At 38.0% G+C, this 18,634-nt stretch overlaps 1 pseudogene; it reads left to right on the plus strand.

Moving 5' to 3' along the window:
• The first annotated feature begins 2,362 nt into the window (after positions 1–2,362).
• LOC126695869 (expansin-A22-like) lies at positions 2,363–5,002 on the plus strand (annotated as a pseudogene).
• Positions 5,003–18,634: the final 13,632 nt, after the last annotated feature.

The following is an 18,634-nucleotide window of genomic DNA, read 5'->3' on the forward strand; positions in this document are numbered from 1 at the left end:
GGGGTTGAGGGTTCCTAACACGTTTACTAAATGGGTTGAGTTCAGATCAATCTATATAGCTGAATACTCATGGCTTGACACGACATGAACCCGACTTGTGGACACAAATTGCCACCCCCAGTTACATTACAATAGTTATTGATGGATTTTTAATCACTGTTTATGGAAATGAGAGCAATAGCAACAAGACACGTAGGAAAAGAAATTAAAATAATTGTCAAAGTATCAGATATAAATAGAGAGACACACTTTGATACAAGACATGCTCATTGTTCTCAGAATCCGAAGGTTATTACTTCATGCTTCTAAGTGCATTAAACTCACCATGCATGAATTAGGCTTTGTAACTTAATTAGCTAGACTATATACTTAGGCTTTTTGTAACTTAGGCTATAATTAGGGTGAATTGAGAAGGCGGAATTAAAGAAATCGCTAGAGAAGAAACATCAATACATACAAGTGGATCTTGATTTAAAACAACTGGTTGCCTACAGCAGAAAGGCAAGGCAATTCAACATAATATCCACACAAAATCTGTTTTGTATAGAATGGGTTTGCAGAATAAATTGTTTGTCCTGCCTATAGTGTAGAAGGAGGACAAAAGACTAAGAAAACAATATCAAAAGCATCGATAAAAGCAATACAAAATTGAAGAAGAGAGTATAAGAATTAGATGGAAGGGAAACCTGTCTTTTCAAGGTTTTTTGCAGGAACATACGTGTTGACACAATTAGAAGCCCCCGTTTCAGTTGCACTACATTAACTAATAGGTCCTTCATCAACTATCTAAGCATATCAAAAATAGCAGACACATTGAGTGAGCCAGATCCTAAAGATTTCAGGCATATCAAGAGGTAGTAGAAGCATATTTATGAACATTCCATTCTCAAAATTCAAAAACCAGCTAGTTATCTTATGAAGGTCTTCTGCATATTGGTTGCAACAATTTCTATCAACCAAGGAGGTTAGAGTACTTTGGCTAGTTGATCCTCTCTCTCTCTCTCTCTCTCTCTCTCTCTCTCATACAATCAAAATAAGGGCAAACCATAAAAAAAAAATCATTAACAACTAGAAGATAGTAATGTCACTTTAGTACCTAAACAGTGTCTATGACAAACATAAAGTATTTGTTACAGGATCTACTGCAAACAAAAAATATTTGTAACCTACCTTCAAAATTAGGTAGGTAGACATGTCGACATTGATAGTTGCTAAGACGTCTTTGACTGCCTTGGGAACATTGATAGTTTCTGGAAAACACTTTCCTTCATATTTATATATATATATTTTTTTGATAATTCGATAATTGGGGTTTGGGAAATTTGAACTCTAAATGTCTTTGTTAGAAACACCAAATAGTGCCAATAAGTTAAGGTACAAGGCTCTTGCTTGTATCTATAGAGGATAAAGTTTGGCTGTAGACTTGTTTATAGTCAATGGCTACAACTCCACTTAATATATTTTATTGGATGTGAATTTTTTCAAATCTATCATTAATTTACATTTTCTTTCTATATCTTATGTGTTTGCAAAATTTCCAGAAGACCAAAAATCAATAACTATGTTATAAATCAAATGTGCGAAGTTAAAGTTTTCGTATGTCAAGTTATACATAAAAAATAAGTTTATAGATCGAATAGTAAATAACATATGATTGACACGACATTTGATGTGTGTGTTAAAAATATAAAGAACATGCAATCCAACTATTAGATTTTCAAAATATATAATCAGGACAATTTTTATAGTAGGAGTTGTAGCCAAACTTTGTCCATATATGTATTCTTCTTTAAACAAAAATTTTCCATATAAATATATGATAAGTGAAAATCAGACTAAAAATACAAAAAAAACGTCACGCATATATATTTGCCAAATTTTTGTAGTGTAATGGAAATTCTCCTTTATCTTTTCCTTTCCTCCTTTAATGTTTTTACCATTTTTGGCTCTCTACTTCTCTTATATATTTGCAAATTTGTGCATTGTAATGTAAATTCTCTTTTTATTTCCTCCTTTAATTTTTTACCATTTTTGGCTCTCGACTAGCCTGATTGGAGAGGCTTTAAAGAGTATACCTCTTCTCTCAACAATAAATAAATAAATAAATTCCTTTCATTAATTATTTTTTAAGCCAGAAAGTCAATGTTATTAATTCCCATTAATTATTTTTTCTCAGTCATAAATTCCTTATTTTAATTATTATGATTGTTGAGTTATATGGCTATAAGAATTAATATCATATTATTTTTAAACCTTATTTGTTTCCCTTCATAGCTATAATTACCAGCTTCTTGTCCTTGCTTAACAATGCAGTAGTCTCTCTCCTCTTTCTCTTTCTATTTCCCTTTAGCAGTCAATAGTCATGGCTAGGTCTCAAAATTTGTTTACATGCATAATATTCATGACTCTCTTTATGAGCAGGAGAAGCAGCATTACTGGCGAGAAAATAAATGGTAATTGGTTTGATACGCATGCAACATTCTATGGTGACATGCGTGGTTGAGCAACCATGGGTAAGTATAATCACTCTGTCATAACTAAAGGTGGAAGGAATTTAGCTATAAGCCTAAATTTTTTTAATACTAGTGTACAATCTTAATATATAGGAGTAATTATACTCCCATTCTATGCCTTGAGGTTTGGGGGAATAATGCTCCACCCCAAACTTGAAGGAGAAAAATACTTTCCTCCATTGACTATCGTTTAACCAAATTTTGTTAAATTAATGTTAAAAATGTGTAATAATCTACCTTTTGAATATGGGCAGATTTTCCAATAAAAAAATTGACTTTGAAAGTTTCAAACTCATTTTTCAACAATAAAACCGTAACCACTTAAGCAGCATGTTTTACCTCATAATTTTGATGCAAAGCGCCACTAAGGTGTGACTAAAAAAAATCAAGACTCACACCCCTTTTTTTTTTTTTTTGCGAATGTGTTTTTGGGGGGAGGAGATTGTTAAGATATATTTAGAGAGCAATAAATACACACACATGAAAATAATAACATTTTACTAAATAAGGTTAAAAAGCAACCAAACCTTAGCATAATAAGATAGTAAGCACATATGTTTTGCAATTCAAATTTGAATAATATCAGCTGAATATGTAGCACAATCTTTAATTTAAGTCGAATTGTTTACATAAACCAAATTGTATTGAGTTTATAATATGATCTTTTTATTGGTTAAACTTAGATAAAGAGAATCTTATAAAAATTTGGAATAGTTCATTAATAAAATTAGTGGAAGGGAAGAGTATTACTTTCTTCAAACTAGGGAGGGGAGAGTTTTTTCCCTTCAGGTTTAGGATGAAGTCTCAATTTCAAAACCTTAGGGAGGGAAGTGTAATTACTCGTAATATTTGTTTTGTGTTTCTTGTGAGTTGTTACAAAGTCTTAGACTTCTAGTTTCTTTTACTGCCACATATTAACTCTCCATAATTGTTTTTGACATTATAAATAACTTTGCCCCATGCACATGTATAAATACATTTAAAAAATAAACATAATTAGACACATTAAATTTTTTACACTAGTTAAACACTATTGATGGTCATTCTTAGATATTGTCCACTCCTAAAAAAATATTAATTGGTAGAACATGCAAGTTAGTCAATTTTTTTTTTTTTTTTTTATTTCAGAAAAAACAAAAATTTTAATACTTCTTAACTTAATTTTTGTTAAGGTGATGCAACAAATTTATTTTATGTGTGAATTTTCAAATACCATATGTACAACCAATTTTTTTGAACGTGGTATAATTTTTCATTGAAATTTAGATTTGAAATAAATATGATTTTTTGTACAAAAATCTGGATTTGTTTTAAATAGATTAGAAGTGGTTTCAAATGAAATCTAAATAGAATGGGCTAGAAGTAGTTTTAAATGTGTTTAAATAGGTCGAAAGTGTTATTGTATTACACATTCTAAGTTTTACATATAATAAAATTTTGATTAAGTCCTTTTATATGAATCTACATGTAAGCATACACAATACAAAATGAGAGATGGAATGACTTCTCGGACAAATTGAAGCTCATTTAAAAGATAGAGACATTTGTTTTCTAATTAGTAGACGAGTAAAAGAACATCTAGCACAAAATTGGAGTTCAATTGGAATCTAATATGGATTCTTGATGAAACTTTCTCTCAGCTTTCATTTTAATATAATATGTAAGATTTTCATTGTTGGAACCAAAAATCATGATAATTTTTTCTTTGATAAATTTCAAATTTTGTCATTAACCTTTGATATTTTATTTTAAAATTTTTCTTGTACTTTAAAATGTTTTATTTTAATCTCCATATATATTTTCAAAATTGTTTCATAAAGTTCTTTACGAGCATCAAATGGGTAAAAAAAAATGTTGATGGGTTATAACTGACAGGGGGAGCTTGTGGGTATGGTAATCTTTTTGAACAAGGTTATGGCCTCGCGACAACAGCCCTAAGCACTGCACTCTTCAACAATGGAGGCACTTGTGGTGCTTGTTTCGAGATCATATGTGTCAATGATCCACATTGGTGCATACGAAATACTGCCATAATCGTCACCGCCACCAATTTATGCCCTCCTAGCAATCACCCTAGGGCAAACTGGTGCAACCCCCCACTTCGACACTTTGACTTGTCCATGCCCATGTTCACAAGACTTGCATATTATAGAGCTAGGATCATCCCTATTAAGTATCGCCGAGTCCCATGCAAAAAGCATGGGGGGGTTAGGTTTCAGATAATGGGAAATCCATATTTTTTGCTTGTATTGTTGTACAATGTTGGAGGTGCTGGTGATGTTTCTAATGTCAAAATTAAGGGCTCTCGTACTTCGTGGATTCAAATGTCGCGTAACTGGGGCCAAAATTGGCAGATTGGCACACCATTGGTAGGGCAAAGCTTGTCATTCCTAGTGACTACTAGTGATAGAAAAACGTTGAAGTTTGTGGATGTTGTACCTCATAATTGGCAATTTGGTCAAAATCATCAGGCCAATATTAATTTTTAGATGTTTACTACCATATTGCCCTTCAACATTACTAGTTGATTTCTGAGCTTGTAATACTACTTATGGGACAATGGAAAATTGGTAATGTTTTCTAGATTCATTAGCATGCCATTTATCGTGAACTATCCGTGAATTAAGTAAATAAAGATGTATGTCTTTGATTTTTGGTATTGTGGACGTAGATCTAGTGACTCACGTCAAACTCATGGGCCAGAGGAGTTGTTAGTTTAATGGGAAGGAGAAATCCACAATGGGAAGATTAAGTTGATAGCTTAAGACAAGAAAAGACTGAATCATGCATTTATATATGAAGAAATGATGTTCCCGTGGTACAAAATGGCTTTCTAAAGGAAGAATACAAGTGAAAATTCTAGCTCTCTTTCTCTCTCTTGTTCTTGCTCAAGTCCTCTCTTTTTCTCTAGATCCCCTCTCTTGTTCCTCTTTTCCTCCTTTTATAGTTATACCCCTTCATCCTCCAGTTGTCTTACTCTAAATGTATTTAGGGGATATTTGTCCCATCAGCCTTTTCCCCTGCCACTTCATAATCATAATTAAAAAAAAAAAAACCTTTGGGGGATGTTTCTATTGTTTACATTGATCAGTCATTCAGTATTTAATGTGGCTGATATTGGGTGAGGGGAGCTCATTAATGTGGAGGTGACTTGTACATTGGGCACTGCATTTTCTTCAACGTGTTCCTTGGGAGAGAAGTGAACGGTGGGTAGCCCCGTGCTAAAAGGAAGGTTTCTCCTCGGATAGTCTTCGAGTCCTCGGGAAAGAAGAATTCCTAGGATTACCTCAATAATGAGTCCTAATGAGCCTCGGGGAAGGTGGGTACCACGGGTTACCTCCGTCATGGGCTCAAATGTCCTTTTCCATTCAGAGGTCCCTCTTATCTCTTGTTGGACTCCAAGTTGTGCCCATTCCTCAAATCTACTTCTTAGGTTTAGGTCCCCCCCCCCCCCCTCACATTAAAATTTAGTCAAATTGAATTATTTTTGTATATGTAGAGTGTGGAAAACTTTCAATACATGTTTTACATGTTTAGTTATAGAAAATGTGTATTTTAATTTTTTTTGTTTCATAAGTAAATGAGAGGTTTTTTTTTTTTTTTTTTTTTTTTTTGTTTTTTAATGTGTACACATATAATATACAATATGTTATGCATATTTTTTTAACTATGAAAAATTGATATCACTCTTACGGATGTAGTAACTTTTTATATATACATAAATATAGATATAATATTCATTACAGAATAACGTTTATAAGGATGCAAGATACGTTTCTCAAAAAAAAAAAGAAAAAAAAAGAAAAAAGAAAAGGAAAGATACAATTTTTAGTTTTTACGGTTCATAAATATTAGATTCATCTAATATGTAATATGTATTACATTCTAATTTAGCTTTAATTTAACTTTGTGATAAAATTGTAGTTAAACCTATAATGGCAATAAAAATCTTATCAAAAAGAAAAAAAATAATAATAGCAATGAAAATTTTATAATTTCTGAAGACATTGGTAGACAATTTAATCCATAAATCATTTATAAAAAAAAAAAAAAATCAATAAATCATTGATAAATTTGATTTTAGTCGGTACCTGCAAAATTAATTTGACCTTATAAATTGGATAAATTATAACGCTCCTGAAGGATTTAATTAAGGATCCGAATATACCTCGGCCCCTTCTATCAATGTTTGCAAGAGGGAAACCCATCCTCTAGAAGTTACCACAAGAACTTTCAAGATTTCAACAAATTGACGAAGAATGATCCCAAAATACCTCACCAATATTCTTGCCCTGAGCAACCATCCAATCAAAAATTGCTTTTGGATTATTGGCAATGGCAACCATCCTATGAAACGAAAATCAATTCTATGGTTCAAATCAAATAGTGCCAATTATACAATTTTTTGTAAATGCTGGTGGACCACAAGGTTGCTATTGGCATTGGCAAAAGGAACCAACCAAGCATTTTTTGGTGCCTTGATTGCATAGATGAAAGTTACAACACAAATTAACCAGCAGCCACTAGAGAATTCATTCATCGTCTACACTTAACACATCATAACTCGTCTCCCTCTCTTCTCCTCAAGACAACCAGCCATGTCCACAGCCAAGATTTTGTGTGATATATATATATATATATTGTCTCTCCTCCATTAGGCCATAGAACTGCTTCTATTTTGAAAACTTTTCCAATGTAAATCTTAGCTCAACATAAATACCTTTTTAAGTTCCAAGCACCATGTCCACTTAGTCATTGAACGACGGCTCAATACGACACCAACCCTGGTCACATAACTCCTAACCGTCCCATTGTTAATTAGGCCAACAGTTTGATAGAGTGGGCCTAGAAAAACCATGCTATCCTGCCAACATCGCTTCTTGTTTTAAGGCCAACAGATCGATAAAGTTGCTCACTCTGGCATTTTAGCTTGACCCAATAACATAAATTTGATTCAACATTAAGAACATATATTGATCCAAATGGAGGAAATGTATCGATAAAATGGTGTAACTGGAAGTAGAAACTAGGAAGGAGCTAGACAAGTACCATAAATTCACTAAAAAGTTACTTTTCAAAAGATATCATTTGTTTGTATTTGACAAAAGAACATGAACTCATCTTCAAATTGGGCAACCTTCTATGTTCGGAGCTTGTTTAATTTCATGAATAAGGATGAAATCGAGGAGGGGATGAATAAGAAGCGGCCGATGCATATGAGTGGACCAGTTGATAAAGACTGATAGGATTTGTAGGTCTTGATCAACAAATAGATTAGCCAATATCTAATGGAATTAATCTGATGCTGTCCATTATATAATGCGAGTTTGGGGGCAGACTCATCCTTGTAGAAAACAACTTGTCCATAGCATTTGCTTCCCTCTCTTGGTCGCAATAGATAAAATAACAAGTTCTTATTCAACCGTTTAGGCATACGATCATAATGGCATGACAGTTTCACATTAGAGCCAGTTAAATTTTTTGGTATAGTGGCTTCCTAATGAAAATCCAATACCATCTTACGTACTTGTATTTAAACGGTCCAAAAGTGAGTCCTTAAGATTTAACTTTGAGGTTTGCCTTTACCATTTCATCTACACCAAGACATGCATCTAACTATATCTAACCTTTTCCTTTAAAAAAAAAAAAAAAAAAAAAAAACCTATATCTAACTCTGGAGCACATAAGGCACTCTAGTTTCTGCATTATTATAACGGTCCAAAAGTGGGTCCTTAAGATTTAACTTTGAAGTTTGCCTTTACCATTTCATCTACACCAAGACATGCATCTAACTATATCTAACCTTTTCCTTAAAAAAAAAAAAAAACCATATCTAACTCTGGAGCACATAAGGCACTCTAGTTTCTGCATTATTATTATTATTATTATTATTTTGTTGCTAATCTTCAATAACATTAAACTAAGACAGAAGTACAATTGCAAGGTAAAATTGCAGTTTCTCGGGACCCAACTGAACTTAAAAGCAGCATATGTACCTTATAAACAATACAAAAAGCATGCAAAATCAGGCACATGGTCAAGACAAGTATGAAGATACCGGGTCAACCAAAGTTGTCACCAATTACAGCAAAGGGTTATCTGCAGAAGAAGGGCATGTTAGTGAAGATGGATTTAGAAAAACTAAATTTGATAGTAAAAAACTATTTCAAAATCTCTTTTTCTTTGTTCTTTTTTTATTGGTAAGGTACACTCTCATGCACCTTGTGAGTCTTAAACTTGCGAGCTTACACACCATTCCATTCTTGAGGAATAATTATTCGCCATTTGAGCTAGAGCTAATTGGAAGTGTTTCAAAATTTACGGGTGTTTCTTTCAAGATAAAACTTTTGAGGTCACACTTTTGATAGAATTAGAAACAATCAATTATTTACCAAAGTTGGATAGTATATTGACATGAATGAGACATATCCTAAAATTTCAGGCAAATCAAGCCATAGATGAAGCATATTTATGAACAGTCCAAAATTTTAGCTTAATTAAAAAACCAGCTATAGTTATTTGATGAAAGTCAAATGAAAGTTTCTGCATAATGGTTGAAACAATTTCTATCAAAGAAGGTGGTTCATGTACTTTGGCTCATTGATCCACCTCGCACTCACTCTCTCCATATCATGCAATCAAAAAAATTGCAAAACAAATCTTCAAAAAAAAAAAAAGATTAACCATAAAATAGGTATGTCACGTTACCACCTAAAGAGAGTCTTTTCATAAACATAAAATATTTGTAACATACCTTCAAAAATTAGTTTCTAAGTTCCAGCTCACTCCCTCTCCTCTCTTAGACTCCCTCTTGTTCGTCTCTCTCTCTCTCTCTCTTCTTGACTCTATCTCTCTCTTTGATCAAATCTGTGGGTTTCGTTTGTGTTGTTTGTTGCCATTGGTGGGTTTCAGTTGTGGCCATGGGTTGTTGTGTATAGGGGTGTCCATCCACCCGTAACCAATTCAAGAGCTTCGACAGTTGGTGGCGGGTTTTAGACTTTAAAAACTAACTCCGATGGGTCGATTGGTAGGTTCTCTTCTCTTAAACCTAACTCACTGGACCCAACCATAAAACCCAACGAAACTCCAAGCATTTTCTGGCAAGTATTTGGTGAAAATTCATTAGATCTGCCTAGATTTCTGTTGGATTTGGCGAGATCTCAATAGATTCGACAAGATAGAAAAGTAGGAGGATTAATTTTATTTATTTATTTTTTATCACAAGCCAAAAGGATCCAAAAAAGAAAAAATAAAAAAAGAGAAAAAAAAAAAGGAAAAAAAAATGAGGACGGAAGAAACAGATAAAAGCAAAAGAAATTAACAAAAAAGATAAAAAGTGAAATGAGCACCACCAAAAAAAAAAATAATAATAATAATAAAAGAAACCTAAAACAAACTAATGGAATAAGAAGAACCAGACAAAAAAAAACAAAAAAACAAAAAAAAAAAAAAAACCTTTGCTTGTTGTTGGCGAAGCAAAATTTTGTCAAAATCATAGTTTCTCATTTTCACTTCCATTTTCTCCCTAATTTGGGGAGATCAAGTTTTGGTGGGCATGGAGACAAAATAGTCGGACCCTATCATTTCTCTACCCCCTCCCATCTCACCCATTTTCTCTCATTTTTTCATCATTTTCAAAATTATCCCAACCAGACATTTTTAGATAAGAGAGAGAGAAAGAAAAAGAAAAAGCAAGAGATATAGAGGAAAAATAAAGAAAGATTAAAAAAAAAGATATTTAAATAAAGTGGTAAAAAAAAAAATTTGATATTGGATATATTGTAAAGTGAAACATTAAAATAGATCTTTTAGTTGCTCTTACTCCCATGTAACCTCTCAAATTCTCACCATTAAAAAAAAAAAAAAAAAAAGTAAATAAATGAAGATCAGATAAGATTTTGTACAAATCTAGAACAGAAACTATATATCCAATTTCCATCCTTTTTGTCGATCTCTCTTTCAAATCTCATATAAGAGCATTAGAACCTGCACTACCATATGCCATATGTTGGCATATTTTACCATCAAAGCACAAGAAACATGTTTTATCCAGGCTTTTAATTATAAATTTTTTTACAATACTGCTACAATACCATCTTATAAGTAAGATGGTACTGTAGCAGGCTTGTATAAATTTTATACTAATTTATTCTCTCTCCTTCATTAGCTGTCTCTCACTTTGTCTCTCCATCTCCCACATTTCTCCCTCTCATTTCTTTGGTTCTCTCTTTGTAGTAGTGTAGCCTTAGTTCTTTGTCTCCCTCATGTCTATCTCTCTCTGATTTCTCTAGTTCTCTCTCTGTAGCAGTGTAGCCTTAGTTCTCCCTCGTGTGTCTGAGATCGGCGTGGTGGCGAGGCGGGTGGCGTGGTTGAGATCGGTGTGGTGGCATGGAGGTTAGCACGGTGGAGATCAATGTGGAGACCGGCGTGGAGATTGACATAGAGACTGGTGTTGAGAGTATTTTTTTATTTTTTGTGTGTGGTTGTTATGGCCAGTGTTTGGGTTTGGTTGTTATGTGGTTTCTAGGTTTGGTTGTGGCATGGTAGCTAGTTTCTTGTGGTTTTTGTGGAGGTTTCTTGGTGGTTCTTGTTGTGGCAGTAGTGTTTGGTGGGTGTCCATCTGGATATGGGGTGGTGGGTTTTGATTTGGGTTTGATTCTGTCCCTTGATTCTCACCATGGTTGTGATTGGTGTTTGGTGGGTTTTTTAGTGGTGGCTTTGTGGGTTTTGTGGGTGGTGGATTTTATGGGTTTTGTTCCCGGTGGTAGGGTGGGTTTTTTTCACGGTGGTGGTGGTGGGTTTCTTGTGGCAGATGTGGTGGTGATAGGTGGTTGAATGAGAGAGTTAGTGAGGAAGAGATAATCAAAGTGATGGGGGAGATGAGAGAGAGAGATTAGATTATATTATTTTATTAGGTAGTATATATTATTTTAATGGATTGAATAGGAAAATAAAAGTTTGGAGTTAGGTGTGTTGTAAAATGGTATGATATAATAGATAAAGTAACTTTTAAGATGGTAAAATGAAGTTTTTTGAAGAAACCGGATGTGAATGCTCTAAACACGGAAAAAGAAATTGACCCATGTATGCTTTGACCCTGTATCCCAACACGCTTTTTGATTAGCAAATTTGGACACTTTCGTCTTCTTCTTCTCTCTTAAGTTTTCTTCTCTCATGATTGTATTCATTAACCAAGCTTATTCCTCACCTCTGCCATCACCATTTCCTCTCCAGTAGAAGAGTCCTTCGATTGCCAGTTCCCCAACAACATTTCTAGTCCTTCATCCTCCTATGATAGAACCAATCTGTAATTGCCGATGCTTTCTAGAATAGGACTTTGGGTAACAAATTGAACATTCATTTGGGTAGGTAACATAGAGAGAGAAAGAAAGATGCATCTATTTCTATCGAAGATGATCACTCACTGGTTCAAGCATCATTACTTGGTAAAGCTTGAACTCGAAAGAATGAAAATGAAACGGTCTCAGCATAACAGAAAAAGAAGATGTGACTCTTACAACTAAACCCTATTTAGAGATTGGTTGTAGGCCCCGTATGGTGTGGAAGGAGATATTGATTGCTCTCTCTAGCATTTTTTGCTCTAGAGGTAAATTTGATATTGGATTTTCCTTGTGTTTGGACTTTGGGTTGAGGTGTTTTTAGGTGTGTCTTTGATTGTTTATGTTTACTATTGCTCTTTTTTGTTAACCGAGCTCATTCTCCACTTGATGTCTCGAGTTGTGGTTGAATGATACAAGCTTGATAAATAGCTAATTTTTTAGCATGATGCGTTTGAAGATGAGTTATAGATATATGAGATTTGAAGAGAGACAAGAGGGGATGGCATAGAGATATAGTTTGTGTGATTTTTACAAAACTCTAAAGTTTTGATTTTTTTTTTTTTTAATGTATTTTTTGTTTTGAGGCGGTTTAAAGAGTTTTTTTTTTTTGTTTTTTTTATTTTTTTTAACGGTTTAAAGAGGTCTAACCAAGGGTATTTCACATTGTTAGATAATAAAGTGATAAAGTCAAAATAAACCTAGCCAGAAATGGGTTTATAGTTTAATTTCTATAAAGTAATTAAAACAAAATATTTAAATGTAAACAAAATCTATCTAGTGATATTTAGCAGAAAATAAAAGTCAAGATTACCGTGATTTCCTTGACTATGTATATGAGGTAACCTGTATGGCATAAACACAACACAAGGAAAAAAAGGGGAAAACATTCAATGTTGAAGAAAGAGAGATTGTTAATGACAAAGCCCTAGGAAAAAAAAAATCAAGGTTTTCATTATCAGGTTCCATTCGTTGATGATTCTAAAGAAAAGATGATGGTTCCATTCGTAGATGCCTTGATGGCATAAACAAAACCCTGAAGGATAATGGTTGTACGCAATGTGGTGGTGATGGATGGTTGAAAGAGAGAGTTAGTGAGGAAAAGATAATTAGAGTGATGGGGGAGATGAGAGAGAGAGATTAGATTAGATTAGATTATTTTATTTGGTAGTATATATTATTTTAATGGTGACGGGAATGACGACTCTACATCCCACTGACGAAGATAACATTACTGACGGTAGAATCATCCAGGACGAAGTGATCAGAAACAACGAAGGAAGCCATCATCACTGACGAGGCAAAGAGTTATTCAATGCGATCAATCAATGATCCGAGCAGTTACCAAATCAACCAAGAAGACCGTTGGAAGGCCTATTAAAAGTCTCATTACTGGCCAGGTGCGTTACAAAAGAAAGCATTAACAGCCTCAACGGCTAGCCCTTATGGGCTCAGGTATAAAACTCTCACACAACCAACAGAGGAGGATATATGCAAAAAATACTCTGAAACTATCTATTATTTCTTTATTGTGTTTAACTGTGATCCTAACTTTGGCATCGGAGACTTTGTGGCAGGCGCCACACCGGTGTCTCTCGACGAGCAAACCTTCACGTCTCACGGGTGATTCCATCTGCACATTCACTGACGGATTTGTGTTCCATCAGTTTGGCGCCGTCTGTGGGGAACGAGTTTTCAGATTTATATTCGAAAACGTAGTTTCCATCAATTCACCACATCCAGATGGAATCCAACCCAGATTCAACGGCCTTGGCCCAGCAAGTTCAAGCCCTGGCAGCCACCATCGAGGAACTCACCAGGCAGAACCAGGAAATGAAGCTGCGGCTCCAGCAGGTCCAACAAGCTCAACAGGAAGAAAACCGGTCCAAGGGTAACACGGAGGGAGAGGGGGATAGCCAACAGAGGGAAACCCCCCGGAGACCAACTACTCCGGACGAACAAAACTCAGATCTTCTTCGGGAAATGAGGAAAGAGATGGACGAACTAAGGAGCGCCATCAAGGAAAAGACAGACCGGAGTGTAGACAAGATGGTAAGGGCTACAGATTCGCCCTTCACTGCAGCAGTACTTGATTGCCCCGTGCCGTCAAAGTTTCGCCTGCCTCAGTTAGAACCATTTGACGGACTCAAGGACCCTCAGGATCATCTTAATACCTTTAAGACGACTCTGGGCCTTCAACAACCACCTGACGAGATATTATGCCGTTCCTTCCCTACGACTCTTAAAGGAGCAGCAAGAGAATGGTTTACTAAATTGCCAAACTCATCCATAGACAACTTCGATCAGCTAAGCAGTGCTTTCCTGCGTCACTTCATAGGGGGACAACGCCCAAGGAGACCAGTAGATTACTTACTCACCATAAGACAGGGAGAGAAGGAGACTCTGAGGTCATATGTCAAGCGATTCACCCGGGAAACTCTGGAGGTGGACGAAGCTGATGACAAGGTGCAACTGACGACCTTCAAGGCAGGGTTGAAATCCAGAGATCTTGTAGCCTCCCTTGCCAAAAACCCCCCGAATACATGAATGCGGAAGACGCTCTAGCTGCCATAAAAGATACCGAGAGGCTGGGAGACAAGTCCAAGCGGGAAGACGACCGCAGAGGGCAAAAGAGAGACAGACCAGAACGTCGGAACAATGACGGGAATAGAAGGAGGGATGAAAAAAATCCTCGTCAGGTAAAATTTACTCCATTGGTTATGCCTGTTGACAAGATTTTCACGCAGATCAAGGACGAGCATTATCTCAAATGGCCCAGGCCATTACACTCGTCCCCCAACGTACGTGACAAGAACAAGTATTGCCGGTTCCACAGAGACCACGGCCACAACACAGAAGATTGCAGAGACCTGAGGGAACAAATAGAGGAGTTAATACGGAAAGGAAAGTTGCAGAAATTTGTAAAGAAAGGAGAATATAGCAAGTTCAGAGACGACAACAGGACCCAAAAAGAATCCTTCAATCGGGATGACGACCATACATCCCAACCTCCACGCAAGGTGATCGGGGAGATAAACACGATCACGGGAGGACCATTCTCAGGAGGGTCATTCAGATCGCTTAGAAAAGCATGCTACAGACAGGTAAACAGCGTCCACGCCATTCCTCCGTCCAAGTACCAACGAACGTACCAAGATATGTCCTTTAATGAAGGAGACGCCAGGGGAGTGAAACAGCCTCACAACGATCCCCTGGTCATAGTACTGAATATAGAAGGGTTCAATACCAGAAGGATCCTTGTTGATAACGGAAGCTCAGCGGATATCATCTACCTCCCAGCCTTCCAGCAGTTGAAGTTAGATCCAAAAAGGCTCCGTCCTTTTGACTCTCCGCTGGTCAGTTTCAGTGGAGACAGGGTCTACCCCAGGGGTATAGTGACTCTGACGGTGACAGTAGGAACCTACCCGTTGCAGCTGACCAAACAAGTAGATTTCCTGGTTGTAGATTGCCCCTCATCTTACAATGTCATCATTGGGAGGCCTACCCTAAACAAGTGGAAGGCAGCAACGTCCACATATTGTTTGAAGGTGAAATTCCCAACAGACGATGGTGTAGGTGAGGTGAAGGGTGATCAGGTCCTGGCAAGGGAGTGCTACCAGGCCGTACTGGCAAGAAAGGAGAACCACACGTGGACGATAGAAGAAAAAGAGGAAGACGGAGTGGAGACCCTGGAAGCAGTGGAGTTGGTAGAAGGAAATGCGGACAGGACAACCAGGATAGGGACGACGCTAAGCCCTGAGATGAGAACGAGACTTATAAAGTTCCTTAAAGGGAATCTTGATGTCTTTGCATGGAGTCACGAGGACATGCCAGGCATTTCTCCAGAGATCATCCAGCATAGACTGAATGTGGACGCCAACAGGAAGCCCGTTCAGCAACGACGAAGAACTTTCGCTCCAGAGCGAGATCAAGCAGTAGCAGAAGAGGTAACCAAACTCTTGACGGCTGGATTCATCCGGGAGGTATACTACCCAGAATGGCTCGCCAACGTCGTCCTGGTGAAGAAACCAAACGGAAAGTGGAGAATGTGTGTAGACTTCACTGACTTGAATAAAGCATGCCCAAAGGACAGCTTCCCTCTACCAAGGATAGACCAGCTCGTGGACTCTACCGCTGGACACAAGTTGTTGACGTTCATGGACGCCTTTTCAGGGTACAACCAGATAAAGATGGCTGAAGAAGACCAGGAGAAGACCGCCTTCATCACCAGCCAGGGACTCTATTGTTATAAGGTGATGCCTTTTGGGTTGAAAAATGCTGGAGCTACATATCAGAGGTTGGTAAACAAAATGTTCAACCAACAAATTGGCAGAAACATGGAGGTATATGTAGACGATATGCTCGTCAAAAGTAAGGAAGAGCTCGCTCATCTGGACGACCTGGAGGAGACTTTTACAACCCTGAGAAAACACTGGATGAAGCTGAATCCTAGCAAATGTGTTTTTGGGGTAGCCTCGGGAAAATTCCTGGGATTCATGGTGTCCCAGAGAGGAATAGAAGCCAATCCAGAAAAAGTACAAGCTATCATTGACATGGCTCCACCCAAGACCGTCAAGGATGTACAAAAACTTACGGGAAGGATAGCAGCTCTAAACAGGTTCGTCTCTAGGGCCACAGACAAATGCTTGCCCTTTTTCAAAACTCTCAAGCAGGCCTTTGCTTGGACTGACGAGTGCGAAGCAGCGTTCCAAGAGTTGAAGCGATATCTGAGCAGTCCACCTCTCCTGAGCCCGTCCAAAGGAGGGGAGAACCTATATTTGTACCTGGCAGTATCAGCCTCGGCAGTCAGCGCAGCCTTGATTAGAGAGGAAGGCAAGAAGCAACTCCCGGTGTACTACGTCAGCCAGGCCTTTCAAGGAGCTGAGTTCAGGTACCCAAGAATTGAAAAGATTGCGTTCGCGCTTATAGTAGCCTCGCGCAAGCTCAGACCGTATTTCCAGTCAAATCCTATCCTTGTAATGACGGACCAGCCAATCAAGAAATCAATGAACAAACCGGAAGCAGCAGGGAGAATGGTCCAATGGGCAATCGAACTCAGCCAATTTGACATCGAGTACCATCCAAGAGTAGCCATCAAGGCACAAGCTCTGGCTGACTTCATCGCCGAATTCACTCTTCCAGACGAAAAAGGAACTACTGACGAAGTTGATAAATGGACAATACAGACAGATGGTTCGTCGGCCCAAAAGAGGGGGGGAGTAGGGGTCGTCATAACTAGCCCCGACGGAGAAGTGATGAAGTATGGAGTTCAACTGGAATTCCCAGCCACCAATAATGAAGCCGAATATGAAGGAATATTGACGGCCTTGAGGCTTGGAAAAGCTCTTGGTGCCAAAAATTTGCTGGTCCAGAGTGATTCAAAGCTGGTGATCGGGCAGATCAATGGAGAGTATGAGGCAAAGGAGGAAAGGATGCAGAAATACCTTAAATTGACGAGGATTTTAATTCAGGAGTTCGACACAGTGGATTTCGTCCAGATACCAAGAAACCAGAATATTGAAGCTGACGAAGTGTCGAAACTAGCGTCGTCAGAATCAGGAATGACAAGCGCAGACGTGGCAATAGAAATTCAGAAATGCCCAAGTATTGAGGAGGTGGCAGTACTCACCACCCAGAGCACAAACACCTGGATGACGCCCTTGATATCCTTCCTCCGAGACGGACACTTACCCCAGAATACTGACGAAGCCAGAAAGGTCAAAAAGAGAGCAGCCAGGTTCACGATCCTAAATGACGTCTTGTACAAAAGAGGCTTCTCTATGCCCTACCTGAAGTGCGTCGACGAGGACGAGGCTAAATACATCCTAGAAGAAGTACACGGAGGAGTCTGTGGCGACCATGCCGGCCCCAGATCCCTAGTAAACAAGGTGATAAGAGCAGGGTACTTTTGGCCAACCATGCAGGGGGATGCTGTTAACCTCGTCAGAAGATGCAGCAGATGCCAGCGGTACGGAAATGTCCAACGGCTTCCGGCAGAGAAGATGACGACCATATCCTCCCCATGGCCATTCGCGCAATGGGGAATCGACATCGTCGGTCCTCTGCCCCAAGGTAAAGGTCAGGTAAAATTCCTTCTAGTTGCTATTGACTATTTCACAAAATGGGTTGAAGCAGAGGCTCTAGCAACCATCACTGAGGCTCGGATCCGGAGCTTCGTGTGGAAAAACATTATCTGCAGGTTCGGGATCCCTTTGACGATCATATCCGATAATGGGAAGCAGTTCGATAGCCAAGGCTTCAGAGAGTTCTGCTCGAACCTCGGGATCAAGAATCACTTCTCATCCCCGGGACACCCCCAGGCAAATGGACAGACGGAAGTAACAAACAGGACGTTGCTCAAAATAATCAAAACCAAGCTGGACGAAGCAAAAGGTGCCTGGCCCGAAGAACTACCTAATGTCTTGTGGGCATACAGGACTACAGCCAGAACCCCGACAGGAGAGACACCCTTCAGGCTTACCTACGGCTCAGAAGCAGTGATCCCAGTAGAAGTTGGAGTAACAAGCATCAGGCGAGGAGCTTTCAGAGAAGGACTCAATGACGAGGGACTGCGGTTCAACCTGGATTGCTTGGATGAAATAAGAGACAATGCGTCCAGTCGAATGACAAAGTATCAAAAGAAAATGGCCGAGTATTACAATAAGAGGGTCAAACTCAGGCGTCTGGCCATAGGGGACCTCGTCCTTCGCAAAGTCAATATAGCTACTAAAGACCAAACTCAAGGGAAGCTGGGCCCTACATGGGAAGGGCCATATCGCGTCG

Source organism: Quercus robur, chromosome 8 (genome assembly GCF_932294415.1).
Source record: "Quercus robur chromosome 8, dhQueRobu3.1, whole genome shotgun sequence".
NCBI lineage: Eukaryota > Viridiplantae > Streptophyta > Magnoliopsida > Fagales > Fagaceae > Quercus > Quercus robur.